Genomic DNA, 26,348 nt, shown 5'->3' with positions numbered 1-26,348 from the left:
GCCCTGGCTGCTAAGAAAGAAACGCGAGGGGAGGGGTGCGCTAAGCGACAGCTTTAGGAGAGCGCTTTGACAGAACGGCCGCTCGTGATTAAAAAAGCCGCCTTCCCGAGCCCGTAATTACGGCCGAGGCGCTGGGCCGCCTTCCTCCTGGCGCTCTCGAAAAATCTTTATCAATTATTTCAAAAGCGGGGACCCCTTTCACAATAATTACCCTTTGGACTTTTTCTAACGTTATTTATCCTCGTGGGCGGCTGACAGCGCGAGATAAAAATGGTCCCTAGGCCGGCCCGGTTGGCGTTTCTTTAATTTGGGGCGTGGCGGCGCCGCTGCGAAATTCGCCGGCCGTGTTTACTGCTGCGCAGTCCTTACCGGAGCCAATTAACGCCCGTTCATTTGTTTCTGCTCAGACACTCTCTCCGTCTCTCACTCTCTCTCTCTCTCTTTCTCTCTCTCTCTGGCGCCAACCCTCAACGGATTTTTATTGTCTAATTACTTTCGAGGCACGTTTTTTCCGGATCCACTTTCTTTTATTGCAGTGTTTGCTTCTAATTTCCTTATACTTTTGAGGAGGACCGGAGACGGCAAAGTGGCGCAGAGCCCGGAAGTGGAGGGAGGGGGCCGGGGGGAAAAAAGCGTTCATTAACGCGAGAGTGGGTAAGCGCGCTTGGAAGTGACGCTGATTAAGCAAATCACGAGATACTGCAGAGCAGAGGGCCAAGATGGCGCCCTGGTTGCGAGTACCTCGCCGGTGCGGACTTTCGTGCGCCCTCCCTTGGCTAGAGGCACTTCCGCCGCGCCCTTCCTGCTGGCTGGGACATTACCGAGCACGAGTCCACGTTTCGGTTCTCGGTGTTGGGCGGGGGATGGGTAGGTGGGTGATTAAGCTTTGTTACTTTCCCCTCCTCTCCGAAATATATCTTACCATCGCCTCACTCTTGATGTACCAAAGACGCAATTTCAATAACAATAACAATAAAATATGGTAGAATCAACAACTGGAATAAATTTAAGTACTTAGAGGAAATAACACAATCAAACGGTCTACATAAAGAAACAATAATGCAATCCAGAAAATGGAAATTGCTGAGCAGTTAACGAACATTCACAATAAAGAACCACTATCAGTAAAAACTGAAATGCAGCCATGTTACGCAGTTAATAATGCAGTGGGATAGTTAACCTGGACAAAAACGGATAAATAGAAGAGTTGGCGAAAAAGGAAAGGAATTCACTACGGAAAATACTCGATCCAAGAAAAATTGTTAAGTACGTGGATGAACAGGAGTGATGAAGAAATCAAAACAGAAAATTAACAAAAAACTGTCTAATGCTCTCAGGAAAAGGAGAATTGCATTTTATGGTTACCTGGTTTGAATGATCCCAGAAAGACTGACTAGAAACATATTTGACTATTTCGACAAAAAGCACAAACTCTAAATCAGTTGGTTTTAGTGCCACACTTCCCACTTTGTTGAGCACTTTAAAGATGTACCTGTACAGAAGCCAATTTTGACGGAGAACTAGGCACTAACGGGCGGGCAGTACCTCGCCACCTCTCCGATACGCCATGCATAGAAGTAGGGCTGCCGACAAAATATCGATTATTGGTCTATCGGTATTTTACCCAAGGAATATCGGTACGTATAGGCTTTCTTCTATTTTCCGATATATCGTACCGGAATAGCAATACCGCGCGCCTGTATTTTTATTTTATATTATATTTTTTCGCAATTTTCGGTACATATTTGAAACTGTTCTTTTGGAACTGTAGTAGAACATAATTTCATTTTCACTGTGTGAAGAAGTATTACTAACTTTTGAGCTTTTATCACGACTATGGTTTCTCTTTGACTGCGTGAAGCAAATATAAATGGCACAAATAAGAAGTCCTATTGCGCAGGGGGTAACGGGGGGGAGGGGGGGGGGGGGATAGCGGTGTGAATGGAATTAAGAAGGTTTCGGGAGTGAAGAAATAGCACACTAGTTGCTTTAAAAATCATTTTTTAAACGCAACCAGTGTACTCTTTCTTCAAATCGGCATTCTTCAAAAACAGTGGCTGAAACTGATGGACAAAAATCTAAATCATCAGGTTACCTCCCATTCGGAAAGTGGGTGCACTCAGCGACTGTTATGTGCCTTATAAAAGAAATGTGACTGACGCCCGAACAACAGGGACTTACATCCATCGAGATTAGAAAATAGTGCATTGAGAATGACTAGTCACTAACCGAAATCTGGATTTGAGTAATAAAATCTAAAAAAAGGACGACTGATTGTTGCACTCTATAATCTGTGAAAATCTAAATGTCAACAATGATCTTTTCAGTCGGCGGAGACGTCGGCGCTACCAACAGAAACTGCAACGTTTAAATTCACCTCGCAATTTTGACACTAGGACTGATAGGTCACTGCCGTTTGCAGGAATGAAAAGGCGGGGAAGTCGACACGAACTGTTCCGGACAAATTCGATATGTGCCGAAACCGAACGACGGACCAATCGGACAAATTTGTTGTGCTACTTACATGGCACTACCATTGTTGACAAAGTGGTTATCGCCAACGGTGAACGTGCATCGTTTTCTTTCGAATTCTTGCTCTGGGGGGACCGAGCGAGGTGGCGCAGTGGTTAGCACACGGGACTCGCATTCGGGGGGACGACGGTTCAATCCCGCGTCCGACCATCCTGATTTAGGTTTTCCGTGATTTCCCTAAATCGCTCCAGGCAAATGCCGGGATGGTTGCTTTCAAAGGGAACGGCCGAATTCCTTCCCCTTCCTTTCCTAACCCGATGAGAACGATGACCTCGCTGTCTGGTCTCCTTCCCCAAACAACCCTACCCAACTCTGAGGGGGATAGGCCGGCTGCAGGCTGCTAGCTTGTTGATGTACAGAATATTTAATAATAAATAAATAATTAATGAATACATAAATATACAGCCGTAAAAACGGTAGTATATTTACAATGTGCAACCGATATTTTTATAGACCAGTATGCCGATATTTTTCCGTCGGTATAGCGATATATTTTAGATATTTGGACTCCCGACTGTTTTTTTTTTTAATATTGATCTATCGGACTCCATATATTTTTAAAAATATCAACAGTCATACCTACAAGCAGTCGCAAGAGCGGCAGCATAGCCCGAGTGCAAGCAGCTAGGCTCTGCCACGCTTTGCCTCTGTACAGGTACAGTTCTAAAGGTGGACGGGTGGCAGTGACAGCGTTGCCGCAAGGGGGGTCTTAGACGAACCCATTCCCGTTTCTTTCACGCATGTGTCAACGTCGCACTCCTCTGGTCACGCCACAGGAGGGAGCGAAACAGGAGGCCTGAAAAAGCATAATCGCCCTTTGGTAGTCCAGCTAGCATTCAGATTTCGTCGAATACTTTTGAACGCCCCCTAGTGGTTCCACCCTGTACGCTAGAGCAAGAACTGTGGTCACACTGCACTCCAAAGTGGTGCTATCACCTTCAGTGGGGTCGCTGGCCACAGTGTGCTGACAGGAGGAGGGGAACCGGGGGGATCAGCAGCGTCAAAGGATGTCGAGAAACTCGTACAGTGCGAACTGTTGCTTTCGACCGCGAAATGTGCGGGAATCAACACCTGAAGGAAAAGTGTGGTTTCATAGAAGCCACCCTCTGAGGCCTTTTCGTGTCGATTCTTAGAAGCAGTGTGCCTGAAATGCTTTTCCTCGACCAATCATAAGTAAACCATGTGATTTCAAAGCTGGGCTTCACAGTACTGACCTCCATCGCAGATGCGCTGAAAGAAGGGGTGAAATGTGGTTGAGAAGGGGTTTGACGACCTTGCCAACGTGCGACACGTTCACGGTGGCTATCGGAAGAATTGTGGTAAAATAGGGTGTCAATGTGACTTCATTAACCCACGTTACACCAAATATGAACTTGTAAGGTTAAGTCTTTCTTTCGCACGTATCGATAGCTTGCTGTCTCAAAGCACAGGGTGATGGTGCAGGGCGCCACGCTTTTGCACCGTTACAATGAGTGTTGTACGCATCTTGGCGCCAAATTTAAAACTTCTTCTTGGCAGACAATTACGGCGTTACGAGAAAGTGATCCTTAAATTATGTTGCGAGGTGTAGTTAATGTGTTAAATATTTGGTGGCTCAAACTACTAAAGCGAGAAAAAAAAAGAGAAAATGTTTAAAATTAATTAAGTTGTTTAAGATTTTGGAAGTGACAAATTCTTTCATTATCAAATATTGGAAAAGTATAATCAGGGTAATGTTTTCTCTGTTTTGCGAAAAACTACTACTTCATGCGTCTCAATGTTTATGACGTCATATTTCCTGAACTACGTCAACAATGATATACTTTTACAGGTACGTTCAGTGGTTTTTGTGGATACAGCATGTAAAATGTGCCGCGAACAGCGCTAGCAGGAGAGAAGTAACAAATGAAAACTTCACTCCTGGGGCTGAAGTTTTACTGCATGGAAACGTAGTACGCGATAAACTTCTTTCTTTTTTGTTTTGTGGGTGTCAGAGGGGAGGAAGGTTTGAAAAGGTTTGAAATTACGCGTCAAGTTTGTCGCAGGTTACTAATTGCTCTCATTCTGAATTGCTGGATCAATATAGTCTGGATAATTTGCGCGCCATGAGTTACACGCAGTGCCTCCAGACATGTACGCACCGTTTCTTACTTTCATACTTGAATTACTCAAACTTTTACCGTTAAGATTGATACCTCTATCGAACAGGATATAATAGCATTTTTAACTTTTACTTTCTGTCAATAATTGTTATTTGAAAAAAAAAACACTTCCTCTTCAGGCCACGAGTGGCCTACCGGGACCATCCGACCGCCGTGTCATCCTCAGTGGAGGATGCAGATAGGAAAGGCGTGGGGTCAGCACACCGCTTCCCCGGTCGTTATGATCGTATTCTTGACCGAAGCCGCTACTATTCGGTCGAGTAGCTCCTCAATTAGCATCACGAGGCTTAGTGCACCACGAAAAATGGCAACAGTGCATCGCGCCCTGGATGGTCACCCATCCAAGTGCCGACCACGCCCGACAGCGCTTAACTTCGGTGATCTCACGGGAACCGGTGTATCCACTGCGGCAATGCCATTGCCTTGTTATTTGAAATACTGAAAGTTTTTTTTTTGTTTCCTACAGCAGAAGCCAGGTGGCCTGATTACGACATGACAGTTTTCTCTCTTTAGTGATGTAAATACGTTACGGCGCCAAGAAACAGCTAGCTTGGTACTGGAAGCAGTAAGAGATGAGAGAAATTGTATGGGGACGCAGAAACCACAATGAGCAAAACTGAGTACAGGGAATGGAGCTTCATACCAGTCGCAAAACCGATGACTTGAAAAAAGTAAATTGGGAAAGGGAGAGGCAGATCGCGTGACGGCGCCGTGTTTGCCGCGTGCATTTCGCCCGCGTCCGCCACCCGCCCCCCGGCGTTTAGCAGTCCGGCCACGAGCCGCCTCTTGACCGCCGCTTCTGCCGCCCCCCGCCCTCGCTCTGCCGCCACCACCAGCGCCTCCCACGACGCCACCGCTATCGATTCGGCTGGCCGTCTCGCAGCCGAAGAGCACCACGTCAGTCCGACACCGCGTTCCAGGCTGTGCTCACGCTACAGGGCGCACTGTTTCTCTCCACAAGTTAGTGCACTCACCCAGGTCTTTAAAAAAATCATTCGACCATCATTTCACCGCCGCACAAACTCCCGTATGGAGCACATAGAAATAGGTGTCGCTGACATTAATAAGTAACTAAAGGTTTTGTAAACAAATACGCCACAAAGTCCGGATGAAATAACAATTCGGTGTCCTGCTTTAGCCCCTTACTTTGCTTCCATTCGTCGAGAGATTTTCGCGCAGCGTGAAGTCCGAAGCAACTGGAAAAAGCTCAAGAGTATCCCGCATACAGGGTGGCCCATTGATAGTGACCGGGCCAAATATCTCACGAAATAAGCATCAAACGAAAAAACTACAAAGAACGAAACTTGTCTAACTTGAAGGGAGAAACCAGATGGCGCTGACATAGGTCAAACAGATATCAACTGCGTTTTTAAAAATAGGAACCCCCATTTTTTATTACATATTCGTGTAGTACGTGGAGAAATATGAATGTTTTAGTTGGACCACATTTTTCGCTTTGTGATAGATGGCGCTGTAAAAATCACAAACGTATAAGTACGTGGTATCACGTAACATTCCGCCAGTAAGGACAGTATTTGTTTCGTGATACATTACCCGTGTCAAAATGGGCCGTTTACAAATAGCGAAAAAGGTCTATATCGTGTTGATATATGACTATTGTGATCAAAATGCCCAACGGGCGTGTGCTATGTATGTTGCTCGGTATCTTGGACGACATCATCCAAGTGTCCGGACCGTTCGCCGGATAGTTACGTTATGTAAGGAAACAGGAAGTGTTCAGCCACATGTGAAACGTCAACCACGACTTGCAACAAATGATGATGCCCAAGTAGGTGTTTTAGCTGCTGTCGCGGCTAATCCGCACATCAGTAGCAGACAAATTGCGCGAGAATCGGGAAACTCAAAAACTTCGGTGTTGAGAATGCTACATCAACATCGATTGCACTCGTACCATATTTCTATGCACCAGGAATTGCATGGCGATGACCTTGAACGTCGTGTACAGTTCTGCCACTGAGCACAAGAGAAATTACGGGACGATGACAGATTTTCTGCACGCGTTCTATTTAGCGACAAAGCGTCATTCACCAACAGTAACGTAAACCGGCATAATATGCACTATTGGGTAACGGAAAATCCACGGTGGCTGCGACAAGTGGAACATCAGCGACCTTGGCGGGTTAATGTATGGTGGCCATTATGGGAGGAAGGATAATTGGCCCCCATTTTATCGATGGAAATCTATATGGTGCAGTGTATGCTGATTTCCTACGTAATGTTCTATCGATGTTACTACAAGATGTTTCACTGCATGACAGAATGACGATGTACTTCCAACATGATGGGTGTCCGGCACATAGCTCGCGTGCGGTCGAAGCGGTACTGAATAGCATATTTCATGACAGGTGGATTGGTCGTCGATGCACCATACCATGGCCCGCACGTTCACCGGATCTGACGTCCCCAGATTTACTTCTGTGGGGAAAGTTGAAGGATATTTGCCATCGTGATCCACCGACAACGCCTGACAACATGCGTCAGCGCATTGTCAATGCATGTGCGAACATCACGGAAGGCGAACTACTCGCTGTTGAGAGGAGTGTCGTTACGTGTATTTCCAAATGCATTGAGGGGTTGACGGACATCATTTTGAGCATTTATTGCATTAATGTGGTATTTACAGGTAATCACGCTGTAACAGAAATGATAAGTTCACAAAGGTACATGTACCACATTGGAACAACCGAAATAAAATGTTCAAACGTACCTACGCTCTAAATTTTAATTTAAAAAACCTACCCGTAACCAACTGATTGTCTAAAATTGTGAGCCATATGTTTGTGACTATTACAACGCCATCAGTCACAAAGCGAAAACAGTGGTTCAACGAAAACATTCATATTTCTTTACCTACTACAGGAATATGTAATAAAAATGAGGGTTCCTATTAAAATAAAAAGCAGTTTATATTCGTTTGACCTATGGCAGCGCCATCTAGGGGGCCATTCATAGCGCCGTCTGGTTTCCCCCTTCAAGCTAGACAAGCATCGCTCATGCTAAACTCGAGTTTTTCGCGCGTAATATCATGCGAGCTATGGATGAAGAATAACATGCACCCTCCATTTTCCTAAATTTCCGGAAAGCGCGTAACACAATACCACAGTGCAGACTGTTCACGAAGATCCGGGCATAAGAAATAGGTTCTCGTGTATATGAATGGCCGGGAGAAGAAATAACAGAACCCCGTACGTTGTCCTGGAAAATCAGTGTTCGTCAGGGACAGGGGTATCGTCAGGACTGCTTCGCTGACTGTGGCAGGGTAGCGGTTTTTCTCTGTATGTAGGAACGAACTGTCGGAGGAGGTGAGAAGCAGCGCTCGACGGTTTGCTGTCTGGTGTATCGGAAAGTATTGTCGTTGAATGACCGTAGCGGGATACTAGGTTACTTGCTGTGATGAATTGTAGCTTGCTCTAAAGGTGGAAAAAGTACGGCAGATGAGTAGGAAAACCAGTGCCGTAATGTTCGAATACAGCATTCGCCGTCAACAGGAGAGGGTGAATAAGTTATGAGTATCCAAGTGTGCCTATTTATATTGTGAAGATGGTTGTAAGGTTATCAGCCGAAATATGGGAAGGTAAAGTAGTGCTGTCTCGGATGCGTGTCTGTGAGATGGAATACTGTCTGGTTCCACTTCTCGCTGCAGTTGTTGCATAAAAGTTTCCATTGATCAACGTTGATATTTTTTTCCGGTACCGTCTCACTCTACTGGAGTAACTATAGTTTGTTCCACAAGCGAGACTGCAACCCCGGAGAAACTTATGCGATGTAACAAAATTTTGAAAACGCAGCCCTCAGTCGCGAACACAATTAATTTGTGACATAGGTTTCAGTGTGACAAGGGACACCTTCTTCGGACAAAATTAAAACTAAATGTTACAGCATAACGTACCAAAAAATACGAAAGATGCGGTTATACCCGACAGCGTGAGATAGTCAGGATTAAAACAAAATGTAACAGAGGTGCAAGCCACTAAGGGCTGCCATGTGTCCTCTGCTACAGCAGCTTTAGTATTTTTTGGTACGTTATGCTGTAACATTTAGTTTTAATTTTGTACGAAGAAGGTGTCCCTTGTGACACCGAAACCTAGGTCGCAAATTAATTGTGTTCGCGACTGAGGGCTGTGTTTTCAAAATTTTGTATTATACAACAGTCGCTGTTTGACAGCCACGTTAAAAACCTTATGCGATGTGTTAGCACTGGAAACGTTACATGAAAATCGTCTTACTAGAAGCAGCATCTGCATGCTGATAAAGCTGTTCTACATATAATTCTATTCTATACTAGTTCCCATCTTAGTAATACATTATATTGCTGTCTACAATTCGTAGAGCTCTGTATCAAAATTCTACGGAGCAACATATTTGTGCTCGTTTTTGATGATGATTATCAACAAGTTCGTTTCGTATTTATATGTAGTGTCTCTTGTCTTAATGGAGACAGCGAGATTATATGTAAAGATCATGGGTTTTGGTCCAGTTTGTAAAACAGTAGGCCACAATTAGTTGAATTTAGCTGTTCCCTCACATCTGCTTGTTTCAGTTGAACGGGATTGAGTTTCAGTACTGATACTTCTCAAAAGGTACAAATAAATTAGAAGAGACTGATAGTAAGTTAATATCTCGCTGCATTGCTGGACTAAAGAACAGTTTGTGGGCACTTGGTTACGTCCGTGGTACATCTAGCATCTTTCTCGATGTCCGCCAACATCGAATCAACTTACTTAAATGGCTCTGAGCACTATGGGACTTAACATCTGAGGTCATCAGTCCCCTAGAACTTAGAACTACTTAAACCTAACTAACCTAAGGACATCACAGACATCCATGCCCGAGGCATGATTCGAACCTGCGACCGTAGCGATCGCGCAGTTCCAGACTGAAGCGCCTAGAACCGCTCGGCCACACCGGCCGGCCAACTTACTTAATTTTTACATCAGAAGATACAGGGATGTCGTACCGTATTTCAGTTTTTCATCTGTACCTTATTTTATTCGCCATATCCGTAGAAGATTGCACTCAGCAATATCTTAAGAGGCAAATGTAATAATGCCACAGAGACAATGTTAGAGATAAGAATGTTCTCATTTTCTGTGAACTGTGGAGTTATATCTATAATCCGTAATGAAATTCTGAAATGAGCAACAAGGAAGACGTACCGACTTCTCCACGAGAGAACACCTTTCCACTTCGTCCCAGACTGCTTCAACTTTACACGAGTGTGATCATTCCGCTTACGTCTGACGTAAAATTTTTACTGCCACCCGTCAGATTTGTGTTCGCTTCTTCGCCTCATCCGGCTCGACGGCGCTGCCATCATTTCACAACGAGGCGAATGTTGCATGGCTGCAAAGCGTAACTAGCCTCGCGGTAAAAGGGCGTACCCCGCATCAGTATAGAGTCTTCAGTAGAGGGGAATTTAAACTTACCACCACTCTTTCACTTCGAAATCGTGTTACTGTTCTGTTACGAAGCTGTCTGTCTGTGTATGTGTTAGCCAAATTGTCCCTCAGAACATTTTCTATGATTTAAACCCCGTTTAAAATGCGCTAGAGGATCGTTAAGACAAGAGGAGTATTCTTGAAAACATTTCATATTGCTTAACGTCGATGTTTGCGATTACTCGCACTGAAATTAAAGGAAAGTGTTGTTGTTGTGGTCTTCGGTCCTGAGACTGGTTTGATGCCCCTCTCCATGCTACTCTATACTCTGCAAGGTTCTTCATCTCTCAGTACCTGCTGCAACCTACATCCTTCTGAATCTGCTTAGTGTATTCATCTCTTGGCCTCCCTCTACGATTTTTACCCTCCACGCTGCCCTCCAATACTAAATTGGTGATCCCTTGATGCCTCAGAACATGTCCTACCAACCGATCCCTTCTTCTGGTCAAGTTGGGCCACAAACTTCTCTTCTCCCCAATCCTATTCAATACTTCCTCATTAGTTATGTGATCTACCCATCTAATATTCAGCATTCTTCTGTAGCACTACATTTCGAAAGCTTCTATTCTCTTCTTGTCCAAACTATTTATCGTCCATGTTTCACTTCCATACATGGCTACACTCCATACAAATACTTTCAGAAAAAACTTCCTGACACTTAAATCTATACTCGATGTTAACTAATTTCTCTTCTTCAGAAACGCTTTCCTTGCCATTGCCAGTCTACATTTTATATCCCCTCTACTTCGACCATCATCAGCTATTTTGCTCCCCAAATAGCAAAACTCCTTTACTACTTTAAGTGTCTCATTTCCTAATCTAATTCACTCAGCATCACCCGACTTAATTCTACTACATTCTATTATCCTCGTTTTGATTTTGTTGATGTTCGTCTTATATACTCCTCTAAAGACACTGTCCATTCCATTCAACTGCTCTTCCAAGTCCTTTGCTGTCTCCGACAGAATTACAATGTCATCGGCGAACCTCAAAGTTTTTATTTCTTCTTCATGGATTTTAATACCTACTCCGAATTTTTTTGTTTGTTTCCTTTACTGCTTGCTCAATATACAGATTGAATAACATCGGGGAGAGGTTACAACCCTGTCTTACTCCCTTCCCAACCACTGCTTCCCTTTCATGCCCCTCGACTCTTATAATTGCTATCTGGTTTCTGTATAAATTGTAAATAGCCTTTCGCTCCCTGTATTTTACCCCTGCCACCTTTAGAATTTGAAAGAGAGTATTCCAGTCAACATTGTCAAAAGCTTTCTCTAAGTCTACAAATGCTAGAAACGTAGGTTTGCCTTTCCTTAAAAAGGAAAGTAATATTTCCTTTTTTTTTCAAAAGGAAAGTAATATTTGAAAAAAAGAGGAATTATGTTCTTTGTTTCCTAAGCACTGGCATCTATCGAAACATAAACGTAGGCATAAAAAAGGGATCTCGTTGCGTCCATCGTTTTTTAATGCGTTTTCATGTGCACGAACAGCTCATTGTTACCCAACCAAAACCGACGGGTGTTACGCCGTTATTGGTTAACGACATTGCAGTTTCAGTCATTTCTGTTTAATTTCATCTGACAATATAGGGAGATACTACACTGACTAAGAGGTAATAAACGGTCAGGAAACTGCGAGCGTGATGGGCACATTATGTGTAAACTTGACCAATGAAAACGAGTTAAATTAGGGGCAAGATAACGTAAAATTCACACGCACTGGGCGCACAATGTTGCTTCTTGGAGAACTGAAACGAGAAAACAGGCCTGGCGAAAGGTAATCCAGTGCGTATTTTTCTTTTTAATCTATCATTAAAAAATGCAGTCCTGTAATCATTTGCGGTACTTATAACCATACAGTGTTGTCTACTAAGATGTGGGTGTAACCTGCGACGCCGGCCGAAGTGGCCGCGCGGTTCTGGCGCTGCAGTCTGGAACCACGAGACCGCTACGGTCGCAGGTTCGAATCCTGCCTCGGGCATGGATGTGTGTGATGTCCTTAGGTTAGTTAGGTTTAACTAGTTCTAAGTTCTAGGGGACTAATGACCTCAGCAGTTGAGTCCCATAGTGCTCAGAGCCAATCGAACCATTTTTTAACCTGTGACGACAGATAATACCGACTGCTCAGATCTAGCTGTTCATACTGTGTATAAGTTACTGTAATGTTGAATACATAAACGTTATGAATGTTCTCGTGGAAATTGCAAAGTAACTTGTTTCTTACTGTAATACAATAAAAAATACTGTACAGGTGCGCACAATAAAATATATAATTACGGTAGTTCACAACTGAGGCGGTTCCTGTTTCATTGATACTCATGATCCTGTCTCGGTAAAGCAAACAGACCCGTCTCGTTTCACACATGAGTTCAAGGCGGCATTCTTTGAAACTGTTGTCTGTAGAGTGGTCGAATACGCTGCGTTCCTATCTTAAGAGCAGACAGACATCAGTGGTACTTAAGGAACAGTTGAAAGAATTCATAGAAATGAAACACAGTCACCTCATCTTAGCGGTTAGTGATTACAGTCTGCACACACTGACGTTCATTGTAACAATTTCCTCTCTTGAAAAGCCGCATAAGCTGTAACGTGAAAACTACATTGTTTTGTTCTTGTGTGATTCATTGAATAAGTTATATGAAATGCATGTATTGACATCGGAATACATGGAAAGCAGAAACCGGGAAGCAACCGGAATTCACGTAGCGTGTTCGGTTGAATAGTACCGGAAGCTTGACCCAGACATTTTCTTAGCTGGCAGTACTACAGTAGATGGATGATGTATTTGTTTTAACCTTCTTCGAATGAAAACAAATTCCGTACCATCCCGATATTTGGCAATACTAAACAACAAAAATACCTTAATTTTAAACAAGCCGTAATGGCGTACAGCTTTACGTCTACACGAAACTTCTTTTTTTCTATGCCTCACGCTGGACTTACCAACTTTTACTGCTGTCAGATGCTTTTTCAGCGCAAGTGAAACACCTTAATTAAGAGGAGGAAATGATGTGCGTATCGCTGCGTTTTCGTCTCCGGTCTTCGTTGTTGCTGTCAGCGTGTACGATCAGCCTATTATGGATGTGCTCCTTTTCCTCGCTGTAATGTTATCCGCAACCGTAAGAGCTGCAGGCCTATCCACGTGTTCAAGCCTTCCGGCGACACAGGCTTTTCAATTGTGTCATTTACGCCGACTCTCTCAGTGTCCTCAGAGTCTCTGTGTACTGGGCACAGTCCATACCACAGTTCAACAAGTCCAGGACAGCTGTCAAGGGCTCACTCTCGATGGAGCCATTGCCATGTTTATGTGGGTCCCTGGTCACGCCGGTCTGACGGGAACCGCTCGTCCACAGCGGCCGGCCACTCATTTTACCATCGCCATTTCTTAAGTGGTGACCCGCCACCACTTAGTGCTCATTGTCATCGACCTTTGACAGTTCGCCGGCCTGTGTGGCCGAAAGGTTCTAGGCGCCTCAGTCTGGAACCGCGCGACCGCTACGGTCGCAGGTTTGAATCCTGCCTCGGGCATGGATGTGTGTGATGTCCTTTGGTTAGTTAGGTTTAAGTAGTTCTAAGTTCTAGGGGACTGATGACCTCAGATGTTAAGTCCCATAGTGCTCAGAGCCATTTGAACCATTTTTTTTTGACAGTTCCTGACAGAATGCACTTTTTTTTAACCCCTTACATTCTAATATATGTTTGCCGTCTGAGTTATCGCCCGTTTTAGTGAACGACGCGCGAGCTGTCGACCGCGATTTGTTTCTTATCCGTCTTAGACATATGGCGAAGGACATTTAATCTTTAGTTCAGGACCTCCGTTGTCTGTATGGCGTATTCCGTGGACGTTTCTCCATGAGTAAGTCTCTGTTTTTAGCTGTATTTCCTGCCGTCGATTGGGCTTAACGTGTAATCGCTTTTAACTCCTTTCAACCTTCGTGGTCTTCGGTCCTGACTTGGGTACTCATGACCTTAGTTCCTTTTGCACCCTAACACAAAACAAAAACGGAAGCAACTGAAAAGCATGGGTGGAATTTCTCAAATACCTTGCAATTTCAATGACTCCAGGTTTCATGCTACTTTATCCTCTCCGAAAGTTAGTGCAAAAATTTGGCGCCTGGTAAATGTAAACATATAAAAGTTAAAAAATGGTTCAAATGGCTCTGAGCACTATGGGACTTAACTTCTAAGGTCATCAGTCCCCTAGAACTTAGAACTACTTAAACCTAACTAACCTAAGGCCATCACACACATCCACGCCCAAGGCAGGATTCGAACCTCAGACCGTAGCGGTCGCGCGGGTCCAGACTGTAGCGCCTAGAACCGCTCGTCCACCACGGCCGGCTATAAAAGTTATTATTATTGAAAGGAGGATATAAGATGAACATCAACAAAAGCAAAACTAGGATAATGGAATGTTGTCTAATTAAATCAGGTGATACTGAGGGAAATAGATTAGCAAATGAGACACTTAAATAAAGGAGTTTTCCTATTTGAGGAGAAAAATAACTTATGATGGTCGAAGTAGAGAGGATATAAAATGTAGACTGGCAATGGCAAGGAAAGCGTTTCTGAAGAAGAGAAATTTGTTAGCATCGAGTATAGATTTAAGGGTCAGGAAGTCGTTTCTGAAAATATTTGTATGGAGTGTAGCCATGTATGGAAGTGAAAGATGGACGATAAATAGTATGGACAAGCAGACAACAGAAGCTTTCGAAATGTGGTGCTACAAAAGAATGCTGAAGAAAAAAAAAAGGCTCTGAGCACTATGGGACTTAACACCTGAGATCATCAATCCCCTAGAACTTAGAACTACTTAAACCTAACTAACCTAAGGACATCACACACATCCATGCCCGAGGCAGGATTCGAAGCTGCGACCGTAGCGGTTACGCGGTTCCGTACTGAAGCACCTTGAACCGCTCGGCCACACCGGCCGGAAATGCTGAAGATTAGATGGGTAGATCACATAACTAATGAGGAGGTATTGAATAGAATTGGGGAGAAGAGGAGCTTGTGGCACAACTTGACTGGAAGAAGGGATCGGTTGGTAGGACATGTTCTGAGGCATCAAGGTATCACCAATTTAGTATTGGAGGGCAGCGTGGAGGGTAAAAATCGTAGAGGGAGACCAAGAGATGAATACACTAGGCAGATTCAGAATGATGTAGGCTGCAGTACGTACTGGGAGATGAAGCAGCTTGCACAGGATAGAGTAGCAGGGAGAGCTGCATCAAACCAGTCTCAGGACGGAAGAGCACAACAGCAACAACTTTTTTTTTTTTTTTATATGAGAAGGAGGATTTCATAATCGCCATGGCGGTCCTACCTCCAGGTGATCTCCTGTCTAGAGGAATAAAACCAAGTGAGCGGTCGTGTGTGGTCTGTACAGTTGGTATCAGTTGCACGGAGCTGTTTTGAGCCGGTGTATGTCTGGCGGCCGGCGTGTGTTGCGCCTGCGAGTGCGGCGGCAACGTCACAGGTGTCGGCTGTCGGCTGTCGGCCGGCGCGTGGCGGCCATGTTGGCTGAGCGCCGAGCTCTTCTGTTGCCGCCCTTCTCCCCGGAGTATCGACTGGCGGTGCAGGAAGGAAGCGGGCCGACCCCCTATCGGCAGGTGGACACGCGGCCCGCCCGCTGTATAGACTCTCCCCAGCTCTCGTCCGCCAAGTGTGCGGCAGCTAACCTCTTGCAAACAAAAAAAGCACAGCAGTTTTCTCATACGGCGGAGGGGACACCGTGTTAACGAATCAACATCTGTGCTTGTACGGTACCGCTCTTGGCTGCCTTGTTGTTGTTGTTGCCGCTGCTGTGATCGGTAAATGGATCAAATGGCTCTGAGCACTATTGGACTTAACTGCTGAGGTCATCAAAAATGGCTCTGAGCACTATGGGACTTAACTTCTGAGGTCATCAGTCCCCTAGAACTTACAACTACTAAAACCTAACTAACCTAAGGACATCACACACATCCATGCCCGAGACAGGATTCGAGCCTGCGGTTGTGATCTGTATTTCGAAGACTTGATTTGACGGAGTTTTTCACGCTATTATGCGCAAGCCTCATCACCTCTGCATGCAGGTGATGATTTGAGGTGAGAGGCACTCAACATCATGGTCATCAGCGCCCTGACGTAAAGTCAACATGCCAGTCTCATGGGTAGGGACGAAGGCTGTCCCCGCATACTGAGCAGTTTGTAATGTATTCAAGTGTGCCTCCCTTCCCCACCAATTTAGGGATGAGGCCTGACAGTTCACAACATTTCACCACTCTTGCAACATTGGAATCAGGATTGGAGGGTGATTGGCAGATCACCATCGAGACTGAGGGCTGTCCTAATATAGGACACTCGTTGCCAAAATATGCTGAACTGAAAGCGCCACACCACAAAACTTCCCAGAGCGATGGATCCTCCCGCCGGAGGAGGAAGCCATGTGTGAAAGGGCTACGTCCGATGTGCAGTCTGGTAAGCAAAACCTCCTTACAGCGGTGAGGCTCTCAAGAAGTCCGCCATGCCTGCGTGGTCGATTTGAGCGACCGCAGCTTGTTTTCTGTGCCGACGGTCTAGCCCCATTGGTCACACCGGTTCCCGTCAGATCACCGAACATCAGCGCTGTCGGGCTGGGCTAACACTTGGATGGGTGACCATCCGGTTGTTGCCAAGTGGGGTGCACTCAGCTCTTGCGAGGCAAACTGAAGAGCTACTTGATTGAGAAGTAGCTGCTCCGGTCTCGTAAACTGACATACGGCCGGGAGAGCGGTGTGCTGACAGGCCTACCAAAACGGCATCCGGTGACGCATGTGGGCTGAGGATGACACGGCGGCCGGTCGGTACCAATGAGCCTTCCAAGGCCTGTTCGGACGGAGTAAAGTTTAGTTTTTTTCTTTTTTTAGTTTGTTTTCTGTCACCTGCGACCATTCAATCTCCCACTGACGCATGATGCGTCTATCACAAAATTAGATGATGGCGAGCAACGGAATGGGACATTCACTAACAACACCATCCCGACACCTCTGCATAACTCGCAACCTACATCCGTCTGTATCTGCTTGCCGAAGGAAGCCTCGCTCTCTGCTCACCCCCAGCCCTCTCTCACCATTCTCCTTTCCATTTTCAAACTGACCATTGGTCGATGTCTCACGATGTCTCCTGCCAGCCTATCCCTTCAATTACTCAATTTTGGTCTCTTCTCCCTCTTTCCATTCAGTACCTCCTCATTAGCTATCCCAGCCAACTATCTAACCCTCAGCATTCTCCTGTAACATCACATTTCGAAAGCTTCTATTCCCTTGCTTTCGTTACTCTATCAACACAATTCGTCTAGTTTCAATCAAAGGCGTCACTAATTATTACAAATAGGGAAACTACCTGAGAACTAAGACACTTCGTTACCTTTGTCTTGTGCAACAGCTTTGTAGACAAAAGGTGGCAACTTGTAAGACATGAAAACGAAAATGGAGGTAGACAAAGCACAGACCATAATGTACGTAAGTACTCAATAAACCATTTCTTAAAGAAACAGCATAACCAATCCGAACGTACAATCGTTTCTTAAGTAAGTGTCGAACACGAGCCACTTGGATTTCGAGAAACACGTGTTCATGAACTAAAATTACCAGCAATCACATAGACTCAAATTTATATATGCACAACTAAGAAAAATATAAAATGAGCTACACTGATCGGAAGAGTGATTAAGTTGACTCCATAATGTCTCAGAGTGAATGAAAAGAACATGACTCTTTAACCAGTTTCAAGTCTAATTCATTAGAGTTAGAACACCACATGAATGATTTGAAAGCAAAATTTTACATATGAGCAACCGCTTCGAATAACAGCAGTAAATTTAACTTTCTCACGAATAGTGCTGAACCGCTGTCACTGTATGTAACCTCCAGACGCACCACCACCCATAACAAGTACCCGCAAACAAGTGCGTTTCAGACCACTCCGCAAGCATGGAGACTTAACTGCCTGCGTGCTGACGGGTTGAAAAAGCCTGGAAGCATCACAGGTGACCACTCTTTGCACACAACATCTCAAAGAGATGTACATCGATATTCGTTCCAGAATCTTTGCAAAGTATCAGAAAAGACAGTTTCGCAAAGTAATGAAGGAAAATTATTGCAAAATAAGTAGCCGTTTAACAGCCAACTTCCACAACTTTAAACCATCTGCAGCGCTCCAAAGCGAGCAATGTGCTCTTTTAAAGGGGTGACTAACATTTTGTCCCGGGAGCTTACATTTAATAGCCAAATATTAGAGGCCAGAAATGAAGAAAGTATCTCAAGTTGGTACTTTCGTGGTAGGTCGAAGGCATTGAACTACGTCGATTATTACACTCCATTAGGAACGTTTAATTTCATGGAAATAATAGTGATGGAAAGAACTCGTTCGAATCATTCTTAACAAAAAGAATGCAGAAAAAGAACTGGTGGCGAAGTGGAGTAGAGAAAATGTTAGAGATTGGGAAGGAATTGTGAGTGAAGTCACAGGGACCGAATTTGATCTTTTGACAGCAAATTCTTCCAGGGGTTTAGTAAATTCGTTGGTAATTGGCACAACGTCAGTGACTAATGGTCACATGAGCACCTGGTAGCAGCTCTCACTATCCATAGCGCTCCAAAGCGATCACTGTGTAGGAGGGAGGCGAGAGGGCCTATTCACTAGTATTTTGCCCGGCGATATTATTATGATTAGGTTCTTCTGATGGGACACCACAGCCTCGATAAGTCTCAAGAAAGACGTCATTTCGAGAGTTTTTTTCACTTTTAATCTTCTAAAAATAATGCTTTACTGACTTCCATCATCATTATCTTCTAAAGATAAGGCCTTTGCCGCTGCAACCATGTTTGTCTCTCCACTGGTGATCGTTTCACTTCAGCGTACTGTTTGGATTTAAGGCCAATACACCAAAGAATACAGATTATTCTTCCGTAGTCTTCATCTTCCTTTCTTCCCTAAAACCTTTCCTTCCAAAGCGGTGGTCAAGATTTCTTGTATCGTGCGGCCAAACAATTTTTGTTCCCCGTTTCTCTGTGGTCATGATCCATTCCTTGTTTCTTCTGCTTCCTTGTGAACCCTCTCGTTGGTTATTTTCTCTCTCCAGATTATTTTTAGCATCCTTCTCCGCGTCCACATTTCCATTGCTTCCTGACTGTGTATATTCTGTTTCATAAGCAGCCATGTTTCATAACCATGTAACAGAACACTCCAGACAAATGTTTTGATGAAATATTTTCTCGTTTTGTTACGTATATGTCTTATCGGATGCGATTTCTTGTTACTAAAGACCTTTTCATTTCCGTCGTGCACCTGTTTAGTGACAATGTTTTCTTAGTAGCAAAACTGAATGTATTGTTGTGCGGTTACATCATCTTTCTTGATTTCTGTTTGTGTCTCTTCAGTGGGTCTTTTGGCAATTATTACTTTAGTTTTTGAAATAATAACTTACAGTTTTGCTTCCGCTAGTGTTGATGATAATATTTGCAGTATTTTACTTAGATCATTCTCGGAAGTTGTTGTTAATGTAATGTCATGTGCACACCTTACATAATAGATGTCTTATCTGTGGATTTTGGGGCCTTTGGTATTTTGGTTAAATCTGAATATGTCTTCCTCAATATACATGTTGAACAGCTAGGGGGATAACGCGCAACATCGTCTCACTCCTTTTATAATGGAAGCGTTATTTACGTTTCCATTCGCTTCTATTTCTTAACGAAGTATAATTTGAAAATACAGCCTGGTGGAGCGATGTCTTTCTCGAGGTTTCATCGCTGTCTGCTTATCACGACTGGAACTGTGAATGGCACGATCCCAGCACTATAAGGCCGAACATCTCTTTTCGGTCATGGTTCACCTCATCATGTGACATCTCTCATACACATGACGTTTGAACACTGGTTTGGACACTGTGATCAGGACACAACGGCAGTGGAGAATCCGAACCAGATCATACTGGCATGTACGAACAACTCGACCGTACAAGCTTTCTTGTACAAAAAGTTGGTTGCGAGGGGCTAAGCCATCCCTACAAGTGTAACTGCTTCACTTCACCGGTTCTACATACTTATGTAGGTATTATTTGCTCGCAAACTATTTGACCTGTAAGCTGTGTGGATATAGTCCTCCTATGGAAGCAGCCCATTTCGAAACCTGGGACGTCTGTCTGTTGTTTTACTTTGCATTAAGAACTTATCTTTGCTAAACGACGCCGTTGTTTAGCTTTCAGTTATAAATTGCGTGGATGTCATCCTCCACTGGAACCAGCCCGCTCTCTCTCTGTCTCTCTCTCTCTCTCTCTCACACACACAGACACACACACACACACACACACACACACACACACACACACACAAACGGTTTAAGGTTAAGACGGCCCAGCAGATAGCCAGTCAAAAACTGAACACAGATCAAGCTTGAAAACATGAAGAAGGTGTACTGGACTGTGAACAAAAAAAAAAAAAGGAAATAGAAACAGTGAAAGGTCCACGCTAACATATGCAGCATCCAGCGCACTGGAAGAGCTACGGCGTCGTACTGAAGTCGTTACGGTGCTGGATTGCTAAGTGGGTGATCAGAATTCAAACCTCACTTGTGCAACTTTTTTCATTTTATTCTTTTTCATAAAATTATGAACTGTCCGTCTGGTCATTGAAATGTTTGTTCTCTTTCTGTAGTCTCAACAGTTGTCAGAGTATACGATCTTTACATAATATGAGTCATGTGGTAAGAATACGTTTCCGTCGCAAGTAAATACTGAGAGCAGGCGAGATACCACACAGACGTCTCATAGTAATGAAAACAGCAAATAAACGGGCGTGAACTACGCTACAACAAAGGAATTCAAAAGTCAAAACGTCCAAAAAGGAAAATCGTTAAGAACATATGTTTTGACAGAGCACAGGGGAAACTGTGTGATTGCGAAACTGTTGCGTTCATTTGCTGCAGCTTACGTGACAAGCTATTATGTTTTCATCATTTCATCGGGTATAATCACATTCACATTCATACAGACACCTGAGTCGGGCAAGGAGGCATATCTCATTCACTCACCAGGCGTTCAACTTAGGCGCGCCGATAAGACATTCCTATCATATGACACACGTACTGTCACGAATGCTGTGTGTGACACACCATACGTCTTTTCCGGCGGAGAATTCGGTTGACTTGTCGCTTTGTCATCAATCGTTTGCGGTTCCCATTAGAGAGCCACTGCTAATGGAGTAGTTGTGCAGAATCAACTTTAATTACATTTCTTTCATTACAGGTCCCTTCCTTACACCACGCTATTGCAAACGGACGTTACACCACGACACAGGCAAAAATCTGAATACAGCGAACAGTGAAAAAAAAAGAAAGAAAGAAAGAATTGGGCTGAAGAAGCTTCGAATAAAAGTCGCCCACGGTGATCGGGACTACTTAACCATGAGGCCGTGGCTGATAAACGCACTTCTTTATATTGCAGTTCTTGTGATTTCCCTGTTCACTGCTCCTATCTTGCTTCTTTTTTCACAGTTCAGTACACCTTCTTCCTGTTCACTTTCCGACGGGCCCTCTTACCACTGAATCTGAGGGGGGGGGGGGGGGGGGGGGGTGATGGGCCAATTTCCATTGTGAGGAAATGGTAGTCATGCTAATATGGCATTCTCGAAACTACTGTTGGCTGTATGGTCTTCGGTACCCAAAGCGAAAAATAAATAAAAAAAAAACGTTATCACTGTCCAACACAAGCGTCTTCATAATCCGTCCCTCCTACTTTCGCCTGTACTGTGCTAGCCCCTTTAGCCAGACACACTCCCCTAGAACAGGATATGCCCGGTCCGGCGTGTATCGGGGTCGAGTAGCAGGTAGCAGGTGGCAGCTGGCAGGTTGCAGCGTAGCGCCGATCGGCCGCAGTGCAGGAGCAGTGGCGAAGCGAGGCGAGGCGCAGGTGGAATGTAGGCCAAGGAATTGGATTGCCGGCCGTAGCGCGTCCTCCTCCCCCTCCCCCTCCTCCATCATTCTCTCTCTCTCTCTCTCTCTCTCTCTCTCTCTCTCTCTCTCTGCTTCTCCTTGGCCGCTCTCCCGCGCCAATTGGAAATCTCGCAGGCGATTCCCGCGCCCCGCCCGGCCTGATTGCGGCGTCCGCTGCCGCCAGCCAATCCCGGCACGCCACGTGGGCTGCACCTGCCCGCAGTAAGCCGCCGCCTCTTCCTCTGTTAAGCTACTTTACACGACGACATTTGGTTGCGAAACTCGACTCGTGAACCACTTTCACGAAACTGGTTTCATCCACGTAGACACAGAGATACCAGTGTACACTTCAGTTTCGATGTTTTGTGAATGCCAGAGTCGCTTTTGAATTGAAAGTTCTGGCAGTTGCAGAGAATAGTACTGGAATTAATGCAGTGATGGAATAACCCACAACACCAAAAAGTAGTCGATGTAGAGTAACGAAATTTCGGGAATACATTTGTTTAGGTAACATATTTAAGTGATTAACATTGTAAGATCACAGGTTAACCCGACAGGTTAGCCGAGAGCGTTAATGCGCTGCTTCCTGGACTCGGGTAGGCGCGCTGGCCCCGGACTGAATCCGCCCGGCGGATTAACGACAGAGGCCAGAGTGCTGGCCAGCCTGGATGTGGCTTTTAGGCGGTTTTCCACATCCCACTAGGTTAATACCGGGCTGGTCCCCACGTCCCGTCTCAGTTACACAGCTCGCAGACGTCTGAACACATTCACACTATTCCGTGGCTTACACTAGACACAGACAGTTGGGATACACTCATTCTGTCCCGGGGGGGGTATGGGGTGGCAGCAGGAAGGGCATCCGGCCACCACTTAAATTAACCTTGCCAAATATACCATTAACCATGCCGACCCTGCGTCACTGCGGGAAAGCGGCACAAGCAACAGAAAGAAAGATTGTAAGATCACAGGTTAATGTACTCGGGGCTAGCCTTTGCAAATGTGAAATGTTGGTACATCACTAACAGGTGTAACCGCCAGAGAATTGAATGCAAGCAAGCAAACGTGAGTGCATTGCGTTGTGCAAGTGCTGGATGTCAGTGTGTGGGATGGAGTTCCATTCCTGTTGCACTTTGTCGGTCAATACAGGGACAATTAGTGCCGTACGTCGATGACGCTGGAGTTTTCGTCTGGTGATGTCCCGTATGTGCTCGATTGAAGACAGATCTGGTGATCGAACAGGCCAAGACAACATGTTAACATAAGGTTAATGAAAATCGGTCTAGATCGCAATGGTTATTTTATTCAAAATGACTGGTTTCGGCCTAGTCCTAGGATATCTTCAGAATAGCAGTCTGAAAGGCAGAAATCGTGCTAGTTTCATAAAGAAGCCAGTGACTTAAAATAAAGTGATTTATACTTATCATCTTTGGAGAGTTGTTACCCGTCATCTGGAGTTAACGATGTTCAGAACAGCCGGTAGACCTCAGTCACTGAAACTGTGAGCAGTCGCAGAGCTATTCTGAAGATGGCGTAAGACTAGCCCAAAACAGGTCATTTTAAATAAATTATTATTGCGATCTAGCTGTTTTTACTAATTTTATATGGTTTACAAGATCGCTGTTCTCTGAATTACCAAAAATACGAGGGGCGTGTGAAAAGTCCGTGCAAAGTCCGAGAGATGGCACCACCGGCGCGTATCGAGATCATGTTTAGTTAGTAGCATCTTTGAAATGAACTCACACCAAGTTTCAGCCATGTTGGTCTATTTCTTTGTGTTTGGCATTTTTGTGAATCAAGGATGTCGAGTGATTTTCAAAAAATGGACGAAAATGTATTTCGTGTGGTGATTAAACATTACTTTATGAAAGGCAAAACGGCTCAGGAGACTGAAGTGAAGCTTAATAAACATTACGGTGACTCTGCACCTTCGATTATAAGTGGAATGGCCAAATGGGCACAAGTGATGAAAATTCGGGACACCCTGTGAAGGTTACGACTCCAGAAATCATTGATAAAATCCATGATATGGTGATGATTGGCAGAAGATTCAAATGGCTCTGAGCACTATGGGACTTAACATCGATGGTCATCAGTCCCCTAGAACTTAGAACAACTTAAACCTAACTAACCTAAGGACATCACACACATCCATGCCCGAGGCAGGATTCGAACCTGCGACCGTAGCAGTCGCGCGGCTCCGGACTGAGCGCCTAGAACCGCTAGACCACCGCGGCCGGCATTGGCAGAAGAGTTCGGGTGCGTCAGATTGCTAGTGCTATGGGAATCTCGAATAAACGGGTACATAATATTTTGCATAAACATTTGGACACGAGAAAGCTATCCGCATGATGGGTTCCGCGATTGCTCACGCTTGACCAAAAGCGGAATCGTGTGAAGTGCTGCAAGGATGATTTGCATCTGTTCAGGAAGAATCCGCAGGACTTCAAGCGTCGTTTTGTCATTGTGGATGAAACACATATACATTACTATACTCCTGACACCAAACAACAATCTAAACAATGGGTTACCAAGGGAGAATCTGCACCAAAAAGTCGAAGACCATTCCTTCAGAGGGAAAGGCTATGGCGACTGTCTTTTGGGATTCGCAGGGGATAATCCTCATCGACTGTCTGGAGAAGGGTAAAACTATTACAGGTGCATATTATTCTTCGTTATTGGACCGTTTGAAAACGCAGCTGCAAGAAGAACGCCGGCGAATGGACCGCAAAAACTTTTCCATCACGACAATACACCAGCACACACCTCAGCAGTTGTGGTCACAAAATTAATGGAAATAGGATTCCAACTCGTTTCACATTCCCCCAATTCTCCAGACTTGGCTCCCTCGGACTACATTCGTTCTCCAATTTGAAGAAATGGCTGGCGGGACAAAGATTTTATTCAAAGGAGGAGGTGATTGCAGCAACTAATAGCTATTTTGCAGACTTGGAAAATTCCTATTATTCGAAAGGGATCAACCAATTAGAACAGTGTTGGACGAATTGTAGAAGACTAAAAGGAGACTACGTCGAAAAATAAAAAAGGTTTACCCCAAACACGTAAGTAGTTCGTATTTTTGCACGGACTTTTCAAACGCCTCTCGTGTTGAGCATGTTAACAACCTGTAGAGGATGCTGAGTCACGACAGCCGTATTTGGGCCGGCGTTATCCTGTTGGAAAACACCGCCTGGACTGTTACTCATCAACGGTAGCACAACAGCTCGAATCACCAGGTTGACGTACAAATTTGCGGTCAGAGTCCATGGGATAATCAGGAGAGTGGTCCTGCTGTCGCACCCCAGGCCATAACTCCAGGTGTAGGCCCAGTGTCTCTAGCATGCAGTCAGGGTGGTTGCAGGCCCTCAACTGTGCTCTTAACCAACGCATGGTCACCACTGGCATCGATACACAACGAGCTTTCATCAGAAGGCGCAACAGACCTCTCATGCTGCCGTCCAGTCAGCTCTCCCTTGACACCACTGAAGTTACAAATGGTGATGGTTTAAAGTCAATGGGATGCACGCTGCAGGTCGTCTGTCTCTTTACCGTCCTTGAACTACCCAATTTGTAACAGTTCGTTGTGCGACTGTGGTGCCATCTGCTGCTCAAATTGCTGCTGCAGATGCATTACGATGCGCCAGAGACATACTCCGCGCCGGCCGCTGTGACCGAGCGGTTCTTGGTGCTTCATTCCGGAACCGCGCTGCTGCTACGGTCACAGGTTCGAATCCTGCCTCGGGCATGGATGTGTTTGACGTCCTTAGGTTAGCTAGGTTTAAGTAATTCTAAGTCTAGGGGACTGATGACTTCAGATGTCACATAATCGCCATTTGAACCATTTTTTGCACACGCCGAACACATCTACATCTACATCTATATTTATACTCCGCAAGCCACCCAACGGTGTGTGGCGGAGGGCACTTTACGTGCCACTGTCATTACCTCCCTTTCCTGTTCCAGTCGCGTATGGTTCGCGGGGAGAACGACTGTCTGAAAGCCACCGTGCGCGCTCTAATCTCTCTAATTTTACATTCGTGATCTCCTCGGGAGGTATAAGTAGGGGGAAGCAATATATTCGATACCTCATCCAGAAACGCACCCTCTCGAAACCTGGCGAGCAATCTACACCGCGATGCAGAGCGCCTCTCTTGCAGAGTCTGCCACTTGAGTTTATTAAACATCTCCGTAACGCTATCACGGTTACCAAATAACCCTGTGACGAAGCTGCGCATTTCTGTAGTCAGTGCTAAGTGGCGCGTGAG

The 26,348-nt window shown here is 45.0% G+C and overlaps 1 protein-coding gene across 1 annotated transcript in view; it reads left to right on the top strand.

Moving 5' to 3' along the window:
- Positions 1–26,348, top strand: part of LOC126484715 (fez family zinc finger protein 2-like) — a 190,233-nt gene that overhangs the window by 63,618 nt on the left and 100,267 nt on the right. The gene's annotated exons all lie outside the window — the stretch shown is intronic.

The sequence above is a fragment of the Schistocerca serialis genome, chromosome 6 (assembly GCF_023864345.2).
Source record: "Schistocerca serialis cubense isolate TAMUIC-IGC-003099 chromosome 6, iqSchSeri2.2, whole genome shotgun sequence".
In the NCBI taxonomy this organism is placed as follows: domain Eukaryota; kingdom Metazoa; phylum Arthropoda; class Insecta; order Orthoptera; family Acrididae; genus Schistocerca; species Schistocerca serialis.
Note: the sequence above shows the minus strand (reverse complement) of the source record. Positions and strands in the feature narration are given on the sequence as shown.